This window comes from Pongo abelii, chromosome X (assembly GCF_028885655.2).
Source record: "Pongo abelii isolate AG06213 chromosome X, NHGRI_mPonAbe1-v2.0_pri, whole genome shotgun sequence".
Lineage (NCBI taxonomy): Eukaryota > Metazoa > Chordata > Mammalia > Primates > Hominidae > Pongo > Pongo abelii.
Window position 1 is genome coordinate 115937504 of NC_072008.2, and position 15958 is coordinate 115953461.

A 15958-nucleotide genomic window follows, 5' to 3' on the forward strand; every position below is an offset into this window, starting at 1 on the left:
CTGCGTTGCTCATGCTGGGAGCTGTAGACGGGAGCTGTTCCTATTCAGCTATCTTGGACGGGTGAGCGTCCTACTTTCTTATATGTGAATTCTGAAATGCAAGGTCCTAACTGCACTCCCTGCCACAAGACAGACAGGATTGCGCGACAGGACCTCACAAAGTGGGAAAAAAATGTGTACACTCTTAGATCCAAGGGTTTATAGAAACAGAAAGTCAGTGCGGAAGGACTCTGGACTCTGGGATGGTAGAAATAGATTTTATTTTATTTTATTTTTTCAGACGGAGTCTCACTTTGTGCCCAGGCTGGAGAGCAGTGGCATGATCTTGGCTCACTTCAGTCTCCACCTCATGAGTAGCTGGGATTACAGACGCATGCCACCATGACCAGCTAATTTTTGTATTTTTAGTGGAGATGGGATTTCACCATGTTGGCCAGGCTGGTCTCGAACTCCTGACATCAAATGATCTGCCTGCCTTGGCCTCCCAAAGTGCTGAGATTACAGGCATGAGCCACTGTGCCCAGCCAGATCTTTTGTTTTTGTAATACAAATCACAGAAAGTAAATCTCAGTGTCTGGCTGAAGGAAAAAAGTAGATCCAGATGTCCATCAACATGACAGTGGGTAACTACCTTGTGGTATATTCATAAAAGTGAATAATATTCAGCAGTGAAAAACAGATGAAGTAGAGCTACATGTATAAACATGGATAATTAGAAGTTAAGTGAAAAATGTAATTTGCCTAATAGTCTTTCTCTATACAATGTACCTTTTATTTAAGGGTATAAACATGAAACAACACTATATGTTATTTGTGGATACATACAAACATAATAAATGTATAAAAACTTGGGCAACAAGGAAGTCAACTACTTTAGAGTAGAGATTCCCCTTGTAGATGGTTGGGGGAGATGAATTGTATTCGGGAAGGGTACATAGAGGACAACCGAATCAATATATTCAAATTTATTAAAGCTGTATGGTAGGTGCAGAGGTGCTCATTTTTTAAATATTTTACTGTATGTTTAAAACTTTTAGTGTAAAGAAAAAAACTAGGGCAAAAAATGTTGTTTAAAATGCTCAGAATCCTGGATCACTTATTTCGTGAGTGTGAAAGCTGAGACTGGGAGAGTTCAGTGTTTTGCTTCTCATATACATGTTTGAATTTTGTTCAATTATCATACAGCCAAAATGTTTTTTTTGGGAATAAAGTTCTATGAATTTTAAGACATGTATAGATTATTATAATTACTACCACAGACAGGGTTTAGAACTGCTCCATCACTTCTAAAAACTTCTCATACTCTTCCTTTAGTGTGACACCCAGATTTCTAAACCCTGGCAACCACTGACCAGTTCTGCATCACTGTAGTTTTGTCCTTTGGAGAATGTCATACAAATGAAACCTTGCAGTATGTAACCTTTAGAGAGTGGCTTTGTTTACTTAGCATAATGCCTTTGAGATTCATCTGAGTCAATACATGTATCAATTGTTTATTCCTTTTTATTTCTGAGTGGTTTTCCATGGTCTGTAGGTACCACCGTTTGTTTATCCATTCAGCCATTGAAGGGTACCTGGACTGCTTCCAGATTTTGTCTATTATGAATAGAGTTACTGTAAACATTGTTGTAGAGGGTTCCATGTAAACATAAATTTTCATCTTAGTAGGGAGCCAGGAGCAGAATTATTGAGTTGTAGGGTAAGTACTAGTATTTTTAACTTATAAAAGTTTTTTTCTTTTTCTTTTTTTTATAAAAAAGAAACCTTTATAAGATACCATCAAATAGTTTTCCAAATCAGTACTTTCACATTTACATTCCCACCAATAGTGTATGAGAATTCCGGTTTCTCCACGTTGCTATTGTCTTGTTTTTTTGTTGTTATTATAGCAATTCAGGTGAGAAGTGGCATCTTATTATTGTTATAGTTTGCATTTCTCTAATGGTAGGGAACATTTTTATCTGCTTACTTGCCATGAAAACAACAACATATTCGATAACAACTTCTTTTGGTGAAGTGTCTGTTCACGTTTTTTTTAGCCCTTTCTTTTTCTTTCTTTTTTTTTTTTTTTTTGAGAGGGAATCTCGCTCTGCCACCCAGGTGCGATCTTGGCTCACTGCCGGCTCCGCCTCCTGGGTTCACGCCATTCTCCTGTCTCAGCCTCCGGAGTAGCTGGGACTACAAGGCGCCCGCCACCACGCCCGGCTAATTTTTTTTTTTTTTTTTTTGTATTTTTAGTAGAGACGGGGTTTCATCGTGTTAGCCAGGATGGTCTCGATCTCCTGACTTTGTGATCTGCCCGCCTCGGCCTCCCAAAGTGCTGAGATTACAGGCGTGAGCCACCGTGCCTGGCTAGGTCGTGTGTTTTCTTATTGTTGAATTTGAGGATTCTTTATATATTCTGGATAAAAGTTCTTTGTTGGATATGTGATTTGCAAATATTTTATCCCATGTTATATGTTATATAGCTTGTCTTTTCATTGTCTTAAAGTGTCTTTCACAGATCAAAAGTTTTTCATTTTGATTAATGTCAGTTTATCATTTTTTTCTTTTATGTATTGTGTTTTTGATGTCATGTCTAAGAACTGTTTGCTTAACTGAAGATCACAGATTTTTTCATACATTTCCTTCTAAGACTTTTATAGTTTTATATTTTCTATTTAGACTTATGACAGCTTTTATGTAAGTTGTGAGGTTTAGGTTAAGTTTGTTATTTTACATATGAATGTCCAATTGCTTCAACCCCATTTACACTCTTTTCAAAAATCAAATTATTATATTTGTGTGGGTCAAATTCTGGACTATTATGTTTCATTGATTGATGTGTCTATTCTTGGGCAATACTGCATTGTTTTGATTGTTGTAACTTTGTAGTAAGCCTTAAAATCAGGCAATGTGACTCCTTCATTATCTGCTTCTTTTACAGAATTATTTTAGCTATTCCTGTTTCTTTGACCTTCCATATACATTTTAGAGTCAGTCTGTCTATAAAATATCCTGTTGGGATTTTGATCAGAATTGCTTTGACTCTATAGATCGTTTTGGTGAGAACTGACATCTTTCCTATGTTGAGCCTTTCAGTCCTTGGACAAGGTATGCCTTTCCATTTATTTAGGTCTTCTTTTATTTTATCAGCATTTTGCCATTCTCAACATATGGATCCTTTAAATATTTTGTTAGATTTATACCTAAGCATTTCAGTTTTTTGAAACATTTTAAGTGGTTCTTTCAAAAATTTTGGTTTTCAGTTGTACACTGCTACTGTGTAGAAGTGATTGATTTTTGTGTGTTAACTTCGTATCCTGTGACCTTTAAAAACTAATGTATTTTTTAGGAGCTTTTTTGTAGATTCCTTGGGATTTTCCATACATATAATCACGTCCATTGCAAATAAGGACAGTTTTACTTCTTCCTTTTCAATCTCTATTATTTTTGTTGCCTGATTTCCTCGCTAAAGCTGCCAGTCTAATAGTATTGGTGAGAGTGGACATCCTTGTCGTGTTTCTAATGTTGTCGGGGGGAGCATTTAGTCTTTCACCATTAAGTATTAGATTAGGCGTAGTAATTTTAGGTGCCCTTTATCAGGTTGAGGAAGTTCCCTACTATTCCTAGTTTGATGATAATTTTTATCATGAATAGATACTGAATTTTGACAAAATACCCTTTCTGTATCAGTTGATATGATCACGTACTTTTTAGTCTTTTTTAGTCTTTTCAGCACTGATTTGGTGAATTATATTAATTGAATTTCAAATATTGAACTAACCTTGTGTTACCAGGAGAAAACACACTTGGTCATAGAGTAGTATTCTTTCTTTTTTTTGAGACGGAGTCTCGCTCTGTTGCCCAGGCTGGAGTGCAGTGGCACAATCTCGGCTCACTGCAAGCTCTGCCTCCCGGGTTCACACCATTCTCCTGCCTCAGCCTCCAGAGTAGCTGGGACTACAGGCACCCACCACCATGCCCGGCTAATTTTTGTATTTTGTATTATTATTATTATTTTTTTTGGTAGAGACGGGGTTTCACCTTGTTAGCCAGGATGGTCTCGATCTCCTGACCTCGTGATCCGCCCACCTCGGCCTCCCAAAGTGTTGGGATTACAGGTGTGAGCCACCGTGCCTGGCCGAGTATTATTCTTTCTATACTGCTACTTTAGATTTGCTACTGTTTTACTGAGGATTTTTGTGTCTGTTGTTCATGAGGAATATTGGTCCGTCCCTCCCTTCCTTCCTTCCTTCCTTCCTTCCTTCCTTCCTTCCTTCCTTCCTTCCTTCCTTCCTTCCTTCCTTCCTTCCTTCCTTCCCTCCCTCCCTCCCTCCCTCCCTCCCTCCCTCCCTCCCTCCTTCCTTCCTTCCTTCCTTCCTTCTTCCCTCATATTCTTCTTTTTCCTCTATTTTTTTCTTCTCTTCCTCTCCTTCCTCCGCACTACCCACCTCCTCTAGTTTTGGTATCTGGGTAATGTAGTGATGGACCATTCTGTTTAATTGATTGATGTGTTTATTCTTTCCCCTCTTCAACTCAAAATGAGAAATGTTTCCTTCTCTTTTATTTTCTGAACATGATTGTATAAATATTTGGTAGAATTGGTCACTGAAACTATCTGAGTCTGGAGATTTCTTATTCAGATGATTTTAACTATGAATTCAATTTATTTAATAGGATTATTCAGGTTGTCTTTTTCATCTTGGGTGAGTTTTGGAGTTTGTGGTTTTTGAAGAATATGTCCATTTCATCTAAGTTGTCAAATTTATGTGCATAGAGTTGGTTGGAGTATTATTTTATAGTTTTAATTGCTAGGGTTCTAATATCTTCTTTCATTGCTGATACTGTTAACTTTTTTCCTTCTCTCTTTTTATCCATGTCATTCTACCTAGAAGTTTATAAATTGTATTGACTTTTTTCAAAGACAAACTTTTGGTTTTATTGATTTTTTTTTTTTTTTCAAGACAGGGTCTCACTCTGTCGCCCAAGCTGGAGTGCAGTGGCATGCTCATGGCTCACTGCAGCCTCGACCTCCTGGGCTCAAGTGATTCTCCCACCTCAGCCTTCCAAGTAGCTGGGACTACAGGCTTGCACCACTACACCCAGCTAATTTTTTGAATTTTTTTTTGTAGAGACAAGGTTTCACCATGTTGCCCGGGCTGGTCTTGAACTCCTGGGCTCAAGTGATGCCCCCGCCTTGGCCTCCCAAAGTGCTGGGATTACAGGCGTGAGGCACTGCGCCCTGCCTCTCTATTGTTTTTCTTTTCCATTTCATTGATCTCTGCTCTTTATTATTTCATTTTTTCTGCTTGCCTTGGATTTATTTTGCTCTTTTTTTTTTTTTAATTAAGGTGGGAGCCTAGATTGCTAATTTGAGACCATTCTTTTTGCCTAATATAAGAATTTCCGGCTGGGTGCAGTGGCTCATGCCTGTAATCATAGCACTTTGGGAGGCCGAGGTGGGTGGATTGCTTGAGGCCAGGAGTTCAAGACCAGCCTGGCCAACATGGTGAAACCCCGTCTCTACAAAAAATACAAAAAACAAAACAAAACAAAACAAAACAAAAAACAAAACACCAAAAACTGGGCATGGTGGCGGGCACCTGTAATCTCCTACTTGGGAGGCTGAGGCAGGAGAATCACTTGAACCTGGGAGGTGGACGTTGTAGTGAGCCCGCATCCTGCCACTGCACTCCCATCCTCCAGCCTGGGTGACAGAGTGAGACTGCCTTAAAACATTTTTTTTCCTGTTACTAGCATATTTTTGTTGTTGTTGTTCAGTTCAAAATATTTTATAATTTCCTTTGAGAATTCCTATTTATGAATTTGCCTTTCCAGCCATCCAGAGAATTTGTCATCTGTTCCATATCTTTTTGTTCTTGGTTGTTATCGAGTACTAAATTGAAATAGAATTCATCTCGTGAAGGATCATAATAGCTTCATTTGTTATGAATAATGTGATATTCATTTACATTGATCTATTAAGGATAATACAGCCACTGTATATTGAGTGCTTATTATATTCTAGGCACTACATTGATCACTTTACATGGTCTTATTTTATTAAATTCTCTAACCCTTTCAGTAGGTACTGTTATTAGTTCAATTAACAATTGTGAGGCAATTGACACATATTTTAAGTGATTTGTCCATAGTCACTTGGCCAGTAAATGGTAGAGATGGGATGGAATGTAGACTTGATTCCAAACCCCCTTAACCATTATACTACATTTCCTCTAGTTATTTCACTACTTGCCTTCTCATAAAAATTGTTAGCTTTTTGAGGGCAGATACTGTGTCTTACTTATACTTATCTTCTTTTCCCTACAATACCTGCAACAATGTTAGGCACACAGTAATGGATGAACTAATGTTTGTGGAACTAAATTCAACAAAATTAACTGATCTAGAAGAGAATCAAAACCATGGTGCTTGCCATATTGCCTCAGATTCTTACCAGCTAAGCAGACTCAGTGTAGCATCCTATACAAAACCAAAAAAGCTTATAGGAGATATTTGTGTCAATAATAATGGCTATCTTGTGTTCTTTTGTGATGATCAGTCAGATGTTGCCACGAGTAGACAGAGGAGAGGGTAAGGAAAAAACAAAGTTTATTATATTCACAGGTGCTAGAGACAAGAGGCCCAGGATACTAGGCAAGGCCACTTGGGAAAGACATTAGAGTGGTCAGGAGGCAGGAGATAGGAGCAAGGAGGAAGTTTTAGGCCACTGCCTTTATTGGGATTTCCACAGAAAAAGCAGGGCAGGGCAGGGCAGGACAGGGTGAATAGTTAAGGATTGGCTAGTTTGAATAATTTCAGCAGGCCTCTAAGCTGTAGGGCTGTACCCTAGTTGCCTGGTGTCTGGTCCTGGGGCAATTAAGGAAGAGGAATATAGCTTCCTGGGGTGTAAGGGGCAGATAGAGGAGGTCTGGCTTTGGATTGGTTAGTTTGCATATCAAAGGCATGTTTCTGGCTGAGCACTTGCTATCTCTAAGAATTGGCTGGAGGATGGGGGTGGAGGGGGTGGGCAGGCTGTCTCTAGCCAGAAAGGTTTTTAAAGATATCAAAATATCACAATATACAGAAAATAAAATATATGCTGCATATCAAGCAATTCAACTTTTTCTTGTAATGTCATGACTTTTCTTTGCTTCTTGGGAGCACTTCCAGCATGACTGGTGGCACTTCATCTGGATCCCCTGGTGTTATTCAAGGGTTACAGTATCACACTAAACAGGATGGAAAACATGAGGGAAGGGTCGACCCTTGAAAAACATTGGTTTGGGCTATGCAGGTCCACTTAGAAGCAGATTTTTTCAATAAATATATTGGAAAAAGGTTTGGGGACTTTTGACAATTTGAAAAAATTTGCAGGCAAGTCTTATAGCCTAGAAATATTGAAAAAGATTAAGAAAAGGTTAAGTGTGTCATGAATGAATAAATATGTGTAGACACTAGTGTATTTTATAGTTTACTACTCTAAAATATACACAATCTATTATAAAAAGTTAAAATTGGGGAGGAGCCAAGATGGCCGAATAGGAACAGCTCCGGTCTACAGCTCCCAGCGCGAGCGACGCAGAAGACGGGTGGTTTCTGCATTTCCATCTGAGGTACGGTGTTCATCTCACTAGGGAGTGCCAGACAGTGGGCGCAGGTCAGTGGGTGAGTGCACCGTGCGCCAGCCGAAGCAGGGGCGAGGCATTGCCTCACTCGGGAAGCGCAAGGGGTCAGGGAGTTCCCTTTCCAGGGGTGACAGACGGCACCTGGAAAATCGGGCCACTCCCACCCGAATACTGTGCTTTTCCGACGGGCTTAGGAAACGGTGCCCCAGGAGAGTATAGCCCACACCTGGCTCAGAGGGTCCTACGCCCACAGAGTCTCGCTGATTGCTAGCACAGCAGTCTGAGATCAAACAGCAAGTCGGCAGCCAGGCTGGGGGAGGGGCGCCCGCCATTGCCCAGGCTTGCTTAGGTAAACAAAGCAGCCTGGAAGCTTGAACTGGGTGGAGCCCACCACAGCTCAAGGAGGCCTGCCTGCCTCTGTAGGCTCCACCTCTGGGGGCAGGGCAGAGACAAACAAAAAGACAGCAGTAACCTCTGCAGACTTAAATGTCCCTGTCTGACAGCTTTGAGGAGAGCAGTGGTTCTCCCAGCACGCAACTGGAGATCTGAGAACGGGCTGACTGCCTCCTCAAGTGGGTCCCTGACCCCTGACCCCCGAGCAGCCTAACTGGGAGGCACCCCCCAGCAGGGGCAGACTGACACCTCACACGGCCTGCCAGGCACTCCAACAGACCTGCAGCTGAGGGTTCTGTTTGTTAGAAGGAAAACTAACAGAAAGGACATCCACACCAAAAACCTATCTGTCATCACCATCATCAAAGACCAAAAGTAGATAAAACCACAAAGATGGGGAAAAAACAGAGCAGAAAAACTGGAAACTCTAAAAAGCAGAGTACCTCTCCTCCAAAGCAACGCAGTTCCTCACCAGCAACGGAACAAAGCTGGACGGAGAATGACTTTGACGAGCTGAGAGAAGAAGGCTTCAGATGATCAAATTACTCCGAGCTACGGGAGGATATTCAAACCAAAGGCAAAGAAGTTGAAAACTTTGAAAAAAATTTAGAAGAATGTATAACTAGAATAACCAATACAGAGAAGTGCTTAAAGGAGCTGATGGAGCTGAAAACCAAGGCTCGAGAACTACGTGAAGAATGCAGAAGCCTCAGGAGCCGATGCAATCAAATGGAAGAAAGGGTATCAGCCCTGGAAGATGAAATGAATGAAATGAAGCGAGAAGGGAAGTTTAGAGAAAAAAGAATAAGAATAAAAAGAAACGAGCAAAGCCTCCAAGAAATATGGGACTATGTGAAAAGACCAAATCTACGTCTGATTGGTGTACCTGAAAGTGACGGGGAGAATGGAAACAAGTTGGAAAACACTCTGCAGGATATTATCCAGGAGAACTTCCCCAATCTAGCAAGGCAGGCCAACATTCAGATTCAGGAAATACAGAGAACGCCACAAAGATACTCCTCGAGAAGAGCAACTCCAAGACACATAATTGTCAGATTCACCAAAGTTGAAATGAAGGAAAAAATGTTAAGGGCAGCCAGAGAGAAAGGTCGGGTTACCATCAAAGGGAAGCCCATCAGACTAACAGCGGATCTCTCGGCAGAAACCCTACAAGCCAGAAGAGAGTGGGGGCCAATATTCAACATTCTTAAAGAAAAGAATTTTCAACCCAGAATTTCATATCCTGCCAAACTAAGCTTCATAAGTGAAGGAGAAATAAAATACTTTATAGACAAGCAAATGCTGAGAGATTTTGTCACCACCAGGCCTGCCCTAAAAGAGCTCCTGAAGGAAGCGCTAAACATGGAAAGGCACAACCGGTACCAGCCGCTGCAAAATCATACTGAAATGTAAAGACCATCGAGACTAGGAAGAGACTTCATCAACTAACGAGCAAAATAACCAGCTAACATCATAATGACAGGATCAGATTCACACATAACAATATTAACTTTAAATGTAAATGGACTAAATGCTCCAATTAAAAGACACAGACTGGCAAATTGGATAAAGACTCAAGACCCATCAGTGTGCTGTATTCAGGAAACCCATCTCACGTGCAGAGACACACATAGGCTCAAAATAAAAGGATGGAGGAAGATCTACCAAGCAAATGGAAAACAAAAAAAGGCAGGGGTTGCAATCCTAGTCTCTGATAAAACAGACTTTAAACCAACAAAGATCAAAAGAGACAAAGAAGGCCATTACATAATGGTAAAGGGATTAATTCAACAAGAAGAGCTAACTATCCTAAATATATATGCACCCAATACAGGAGCACCCAGATTCATAAAGCAAGTCCTGAGTGACCTACAAAGAGACTTAGACTCCCACACATTAATAATGGGAGACTTTAACACCCCACTGTCAACATTAGACAGATCAACGAGACAGAAAGTCAACAAGGATACCCAGGAATTGAACTCAGCTCTGCACCAAGTGGACCTAATAGACATCTACAGAACTCTCCACCCCAAATCAACAGAATATACATTTTTTTCAGCACCACACCACACCTATTCCAAAATTGACCATATACTTGGAAGTAAAGCTCTCCTCAATAAATGTAAAAGAACAGAAATTATAACAAACTATCTCTCAGATCACAGTGCAATCAAGCTAGAACTCAGGATTAAGAATCTCACTCAAAACCGCTCAGCTACGTGGAAACTGAACAACCTGCTCCTGAATGACTACTGGGTACATAACGAAATGAAGGCAGAAATAAAGTTGTTCTTTGAGACCAACGAGAACCAAGACACAACATACCAGAATCTCTGGGATGCATTCAAAGCAGTGTGTAGAGGGAAATTTATAGCACTAAATGCCCACAAGAGAAAGCAGGAAAGATCCAAAATTGACACCCTAACATCACAACTAAGAGAACTAGAAAAGCAAGAGCAAACACATTCAAAAGCTAGCAGAAGGCCAGAAATAACTAAAATCAGAGCAGAACTGAAGGAAATAGAGACACAAAAAACCCTTCAAAAAATCAATGAATCCAGGAGCTGGTTTTTTGAAAGGATCAACAAAATTGATAGACCGCTAGCAAGATTAATAAAGAAAAAAAGAAGAATCAAAGAGATGCAATAAAAAATGATAAAGGGGATATCACCACCGATCCCACAGAAATACAAACTACCATCAGAGAATATTACAAACACCTCTACGCAAATAAACTAGAAAATCTAGAAGAAATGGATAAATTCCTCAACACATACACCCTCCCAAGACTAAACCAGGAAGAAGTTGAATCTCTGAATAGACCAATAACAGGAGCTGAAATTGTGGCAATAATCAATAGCTTACCAACCAAAAAAAGTCCAGGACCAGATGGGTTCACAGCCGAATTCTACCAGAGGTACAAGGAGGAGCTGGTACCATTCCTTCTGAAACTATTCCAATCAATAGAAAAAGAGGGAATCCTCCCTAACTCATTTTATGAGGCCAGCATCATCCTGATACCAAAGCCTGGCAGAGACACAACAAAAAAAGAGAATTTTAGACCAATATCCTTGATGAACATTGATGCAAAAATCCTCAATAAAATACTGGCAAACCGAATCCAGCAGCACATCAAAAAGCTTATCCACCATGATCAAGTGGGCTTCATCCCTGGGATGCAAGGCTGGTTCAATATACGCAAATCAATAAATGTAATCCAGCATATAAACAGAACCAAAGACAAAAACCACATGATTATCTCAATAGATGCAGAAAAGGCCTTTGACAAAATTCAACAACCCTTCATGCTAAAAACTCTCAGTAAATTAGGTATTGATTGGACGTATCTCAAAATAATAAGAGCTATTTATGACAAACCCACAGCCAATATCATACTGAATGGGCAAAAACTGGAAGCATTCCCTTTGAAAACTGGCACAAGACAGGGATGCCCTCTCTCACCACTTCTATTCAACATAGTGTTGGAAGTTCTGGCCAGGGCAATTAGGCAAGAGAAGGAAATCAAGGGTATTCAATTAGGAAAAGAGGAAGTCAAATTGTCCCTGTTTGCAGATGACATGATAGTATATCTAGAAAACCCCATTGTCTCAGCCCAAAATCTCCTTAAGCTGATAAGCAACTTCAGCAAAGTCTCAGGATACAAAATCAATGTACAAAAATCACAAGCATTCTTATACATCAATAACAGACAAACAGAGAGCCAAATCATGAGTGAACTCCCATTCACAATTGCTTCAAAGAGAATAAAATACCTAGGAATCCAACTTACAAGGGATGTGAAGGACCTCTTCAAGGAGAACTACAAACCACTGCTCAAGGAAATAAAAGAGGATACAAACAAATGGAAGAACATTCCATGCTCATGGGTAGGAAGAATCAATATCATGAAAATGGCCATCCTTCCCAAGGTAATTTACAGATTCAATGCCATCCCCATCAAGTTACCAATGACTTTCTTCACAGAATTGGAAAAAACTACTTTAAAGTTCATATGGAACCAAAAAAGAGCCTGCATCGCCAAGTCAATCCTAAGCCAAAAGAACAAAGCTGGAGGCATCACACTACCTGACTTCAAACTATACTACAAGGCTACAGTAACCAAAACAGCATGGTACTGGTACCAAAACAGAGATATAGATCAATGGAACAGAACAGAGCAGTCAGAAATAATGCCACATATCTACAACTATCTGATCTTTGACAAACCTGACAAAAACAAGAAATGGGGACAGGATTCCCTATTTAATAAATGGTGCTGGGAAAACTGGCTAGCCATATGGAGAAAGCTGAAACTGGATCCCTTCCTTACACCTTATACAAAAATCAATTCAAGATGGATTAAAGACTTAAATGTTAGACCTAAAACCATAAAAACCCTAGAAGAAAACCTAGACAATACCATTCAGGACATAGGCATGGGCAAGGACTTCATGTCTAAAACACCAAAAGCAATGGCAACAAAAGCCAAAATAGACAAATGGGATCTAATTAAACTAAAGAGCTTCTGCACAGCAAAGGAAACTACCATCAGAGTGAACAGGCAACCTACAAAATGGGAGAAAATTTTCGCAACCTACTCATCTGACAAAGGGCTAATATCCAGAATCTACAATGAACTCCAACAAATTTACAAGAAAAAAACAAACAACCCCATCAAAAAGTGGGCGAAGGACATGAACAGACACTTCTCAAAAGAAGACATTTATGCAGCCAAAAAACACATGAAAAAATGCTCCCCATCACTGGCCATCAGAGAAATGCAAATCAAAACCACAATGAGATACCATCTCACACCAGTTAGAATGGCAGTCATTAAAAAGTCAGGAAACAACAGGTGCTGGAGAGGATGTGGAGAAATAGGAACACTTTTACACTGTTAGTGGGACTGTAAACTAGTTCAACCCTTGTGGAAGTCAGTGTGGCGATTCCTCAGGGATCTAGAACTAGAAATTCCATTTGACCCAGCCATCCCATTACTGGGTATATACCCAAAGGACTATAAATCATGCTGCTATAAAGACACATGCACACGTATGTTTATTGTGGCATTATTCACAATAGCAAAGACTTGGAACCAACCCAAATGTCCAACAATGATAGACTGGATTAAGAAAATGTGGCACATATACACCATGGAATACTATGCAGCCATGAAAAATGATGAGTTCATGTCCTTTGTAGGGACATGGATGAAATTGGAAATCATCATTCTCAGTAAAGTATCGCAAGAACAAAAAACCAAACACCACATATTCTCACTCATAGGTGGGAATTTAACAATGAGAACACATGGACACAGGAAGGGGAACATCACACTTTGGGGACTGTTGTGGGGTGGGGGGAGGGGGGAGGGATAGCATTGGGAGATATACCTAATGCTAGATGATGAGTTGGTGGGTGCAGCGCACCAGCATGGCACATGTATACATATGTAACTTACCTGCACATTGCGCACATGTACCATAGAGCCTAAAGTATAATAATGATAATAATAATAAAAAAAAGAAAAAAAAAGTTAAAATTTATCAAAGTTTATGTACACAAACACTTATAGACTGTACACTGTGCCATCGTAATTGAGAGATGTAAACAGATATAAAGATGCACTATTAAAACATAACTGCATAAAATTAACAGTAGTACATACTGTACTCCTGTAATAATTTTATAGCCGCCTCTTGCAGTGAGCTCAGGTGTTGTGAATATCCCTTAGAATGCCCTGTGCCCCTAATCATCTCCGAATGGGCTGTTCTTTCTCCAGTAAATGGTTGATCCCAATAAAAAAGTGATCTTTGTGGTTCTCGCATTTTTCATTGTGTTTAGTGCAATACCATAAATGTTGAATAACACCAGAGGACCCATACAAAGTGCACTAGTCATGCTGAAGTGCTCCCAAGAAGCAGAGAAAAGTTAAGACATTACAAGGAAAAGTTGAATTGCTTGATATGCACCATAGATTGAGGTCTGCAGCTGCAGTTACCCACTATTTTAGACGACGATTCATCTTGTGAACATATGATGCAAACTTATGATATTGATAAATGTAGTGCAGTACTCTAAATGTATTTTCTCTTCCTCATGACTTTCTCAATATTTTCTCTTCTCATAAGAATACAATATATAATACATATAACATACAAAATTTGTGTTAATTGATCTCAGTAAGGCTTCTGGTCAACAGTAAGCTATTGGTAGTTAAGTTTTAGAGGAGTTAAAAGTTATAGGCAGACTTTAGACTGCTCAGGAAGTCAGTGCCCCTAACCTCAACATTGTTCAAAGATCAACTGTATATACAATACAATGACCAATACTCTGAGCTGGCAAGGAGGTTTGTAAGTATGACTAACCAAATATAAGTCTGCCCCAAGCTCCGCTTTTTGGTTCTGGCCTTCAGTCTGTCCATCTGCTTTCTCTGGACCTCTTTCTCATACTTTGAATTTTTTAAATAGTTTGTCTTTCATATGATTTTTTTTCTATTCCTTTTTCCCTTCCCGTGCTTCCTTCACTCCTTTCCCTCCTCCCTCCCTCCCTCCCTCCCTCCCTCCCTCTCTCTCTCCCTTCCTTCTTTCCTTCCTTCCTTCCTTCCATCCGTCCATTCATCCATCCATCTATCCATCTTGAGGCTTTAGGTGAGTTCTTCACCATTTATTTAACAAACATTTTATATGAGTCTTACTATATGCCATGCACATTTTAATGCATTTTTAAAATATTCCCTATAACAATCCTATGAGTTGGGTACTATTATGGTTCCTATTGTACAGATGAGGGAACTCCCTCACAGGACTTTCTAGTGGCCCTATAGCCATTTGCCACACCCATTACAAATTTTTGTGGCAGGCTGGAGGCGGGTATAAAGTTAAAACAAAAGCCTCTGCTTCTGAGTTGGTCAGTCATTTACCTGTAGAGCTGTGCTTTGTAAAGGGCAATGTAGTTGTGTGATCAGGATAGTTGCCACAGAACACACAAGGGGTTTAGGCATGACCTTCCTTGCCCCACTGGCACCCAAGAACCTTTTCCTTCATGGCCTGCAGTCTGATACATACACACATAGAAACACAGACACACACACACACACACACACACACACACAGAGAGAGAGAGAGAGAGAGAGAGAGAGAACATATGTAACATTCATGCCATAGATTTAAAGCAGAGTACAATGGCAAAAATACAAGCTTGAAACTTGGCGACATCTGAGTGTGACTTCAGCCTCTGCCACTTATTGTCTGTTTGATCTTGGGCAGATCACTTAATCACTTGGAGCTTTGGTTTTCTCCACTATGAAATGGAGAAGATGATGGTGGTTATAATAAAAACTCTGATGACTGAATGAGAGGATATATTTGAATCCTTAGCCCAGTGATTTGCACATAGAAATGTTCAGTACATGTTAGAAATGTTTGTGATTATTAATATGCAAGGCTTCTTTATGTATTAAAGATAATTCACCCTCTAGCATATATATAGCTTGTATAAACTGAATTTTGAGAACCCAGAGCAATGCTTGTCTTTATCTAGGGACTTAACTGTTTTGGATCTTGATGTTAGTTTTATCTTCATCTTTGGCCGTCTGTAGGTCCTGATCAGTTCCATCAACCTCAAGATTTAACTTTTGGTGTCCAAATGTCTAATTGGCCCTGTGCAAATGCTAACATTTCTTTTGAGGTCCATGGCAAAGCCTGGCATCAGAATCCAGCTTTTTTTTTTTTTTTTTTTTTTTTTTTTTGAGATGCAGTCTCACTTTGTCACCCAGGCCAGAGTGCAATGGCATGATCTCGGCTCACTGTAACCTCTGCCTCCCAGGTTCAAGTGATTCTCCTGCCTCAGCCTCCTGAGTTGCTGGGACTACAGACACCTGCCACCATGCCCAGCTAATTTTTGTATTTTTAGTAGAGATGGGGTTTCGCCATGTTGGCCAAGCTGGTCTT

General features: G+C 40.0%; 1 protein-coding gene across 13 annotated transcripts in view; it reads left to right on the forward strand.

Annotated features, from left to right (window-relative positions):
• TMEM164 (transmembrane protein 164) overlaps positions 1-15958 on the forward strand; it is a 188397-nt gene that overhangs the window by 93334 nt on the left and 79105 nt on the right. The window contains exon 1 of one of the 13 annotated variants that reach the window (XM_054544965.2): positions 7505-7598. The exons of the other annotated variants lie outside the window; for them this stretch is intronic. The gene's annotated coding sequence lies outside the window, so the exon portion shown is untranslated. Of the gene's footprint in view, positions 1-7504; positions 7599-15958 lie in introns of those variants that run through there. 13 annotated transcript variants of the gene reach the window in all.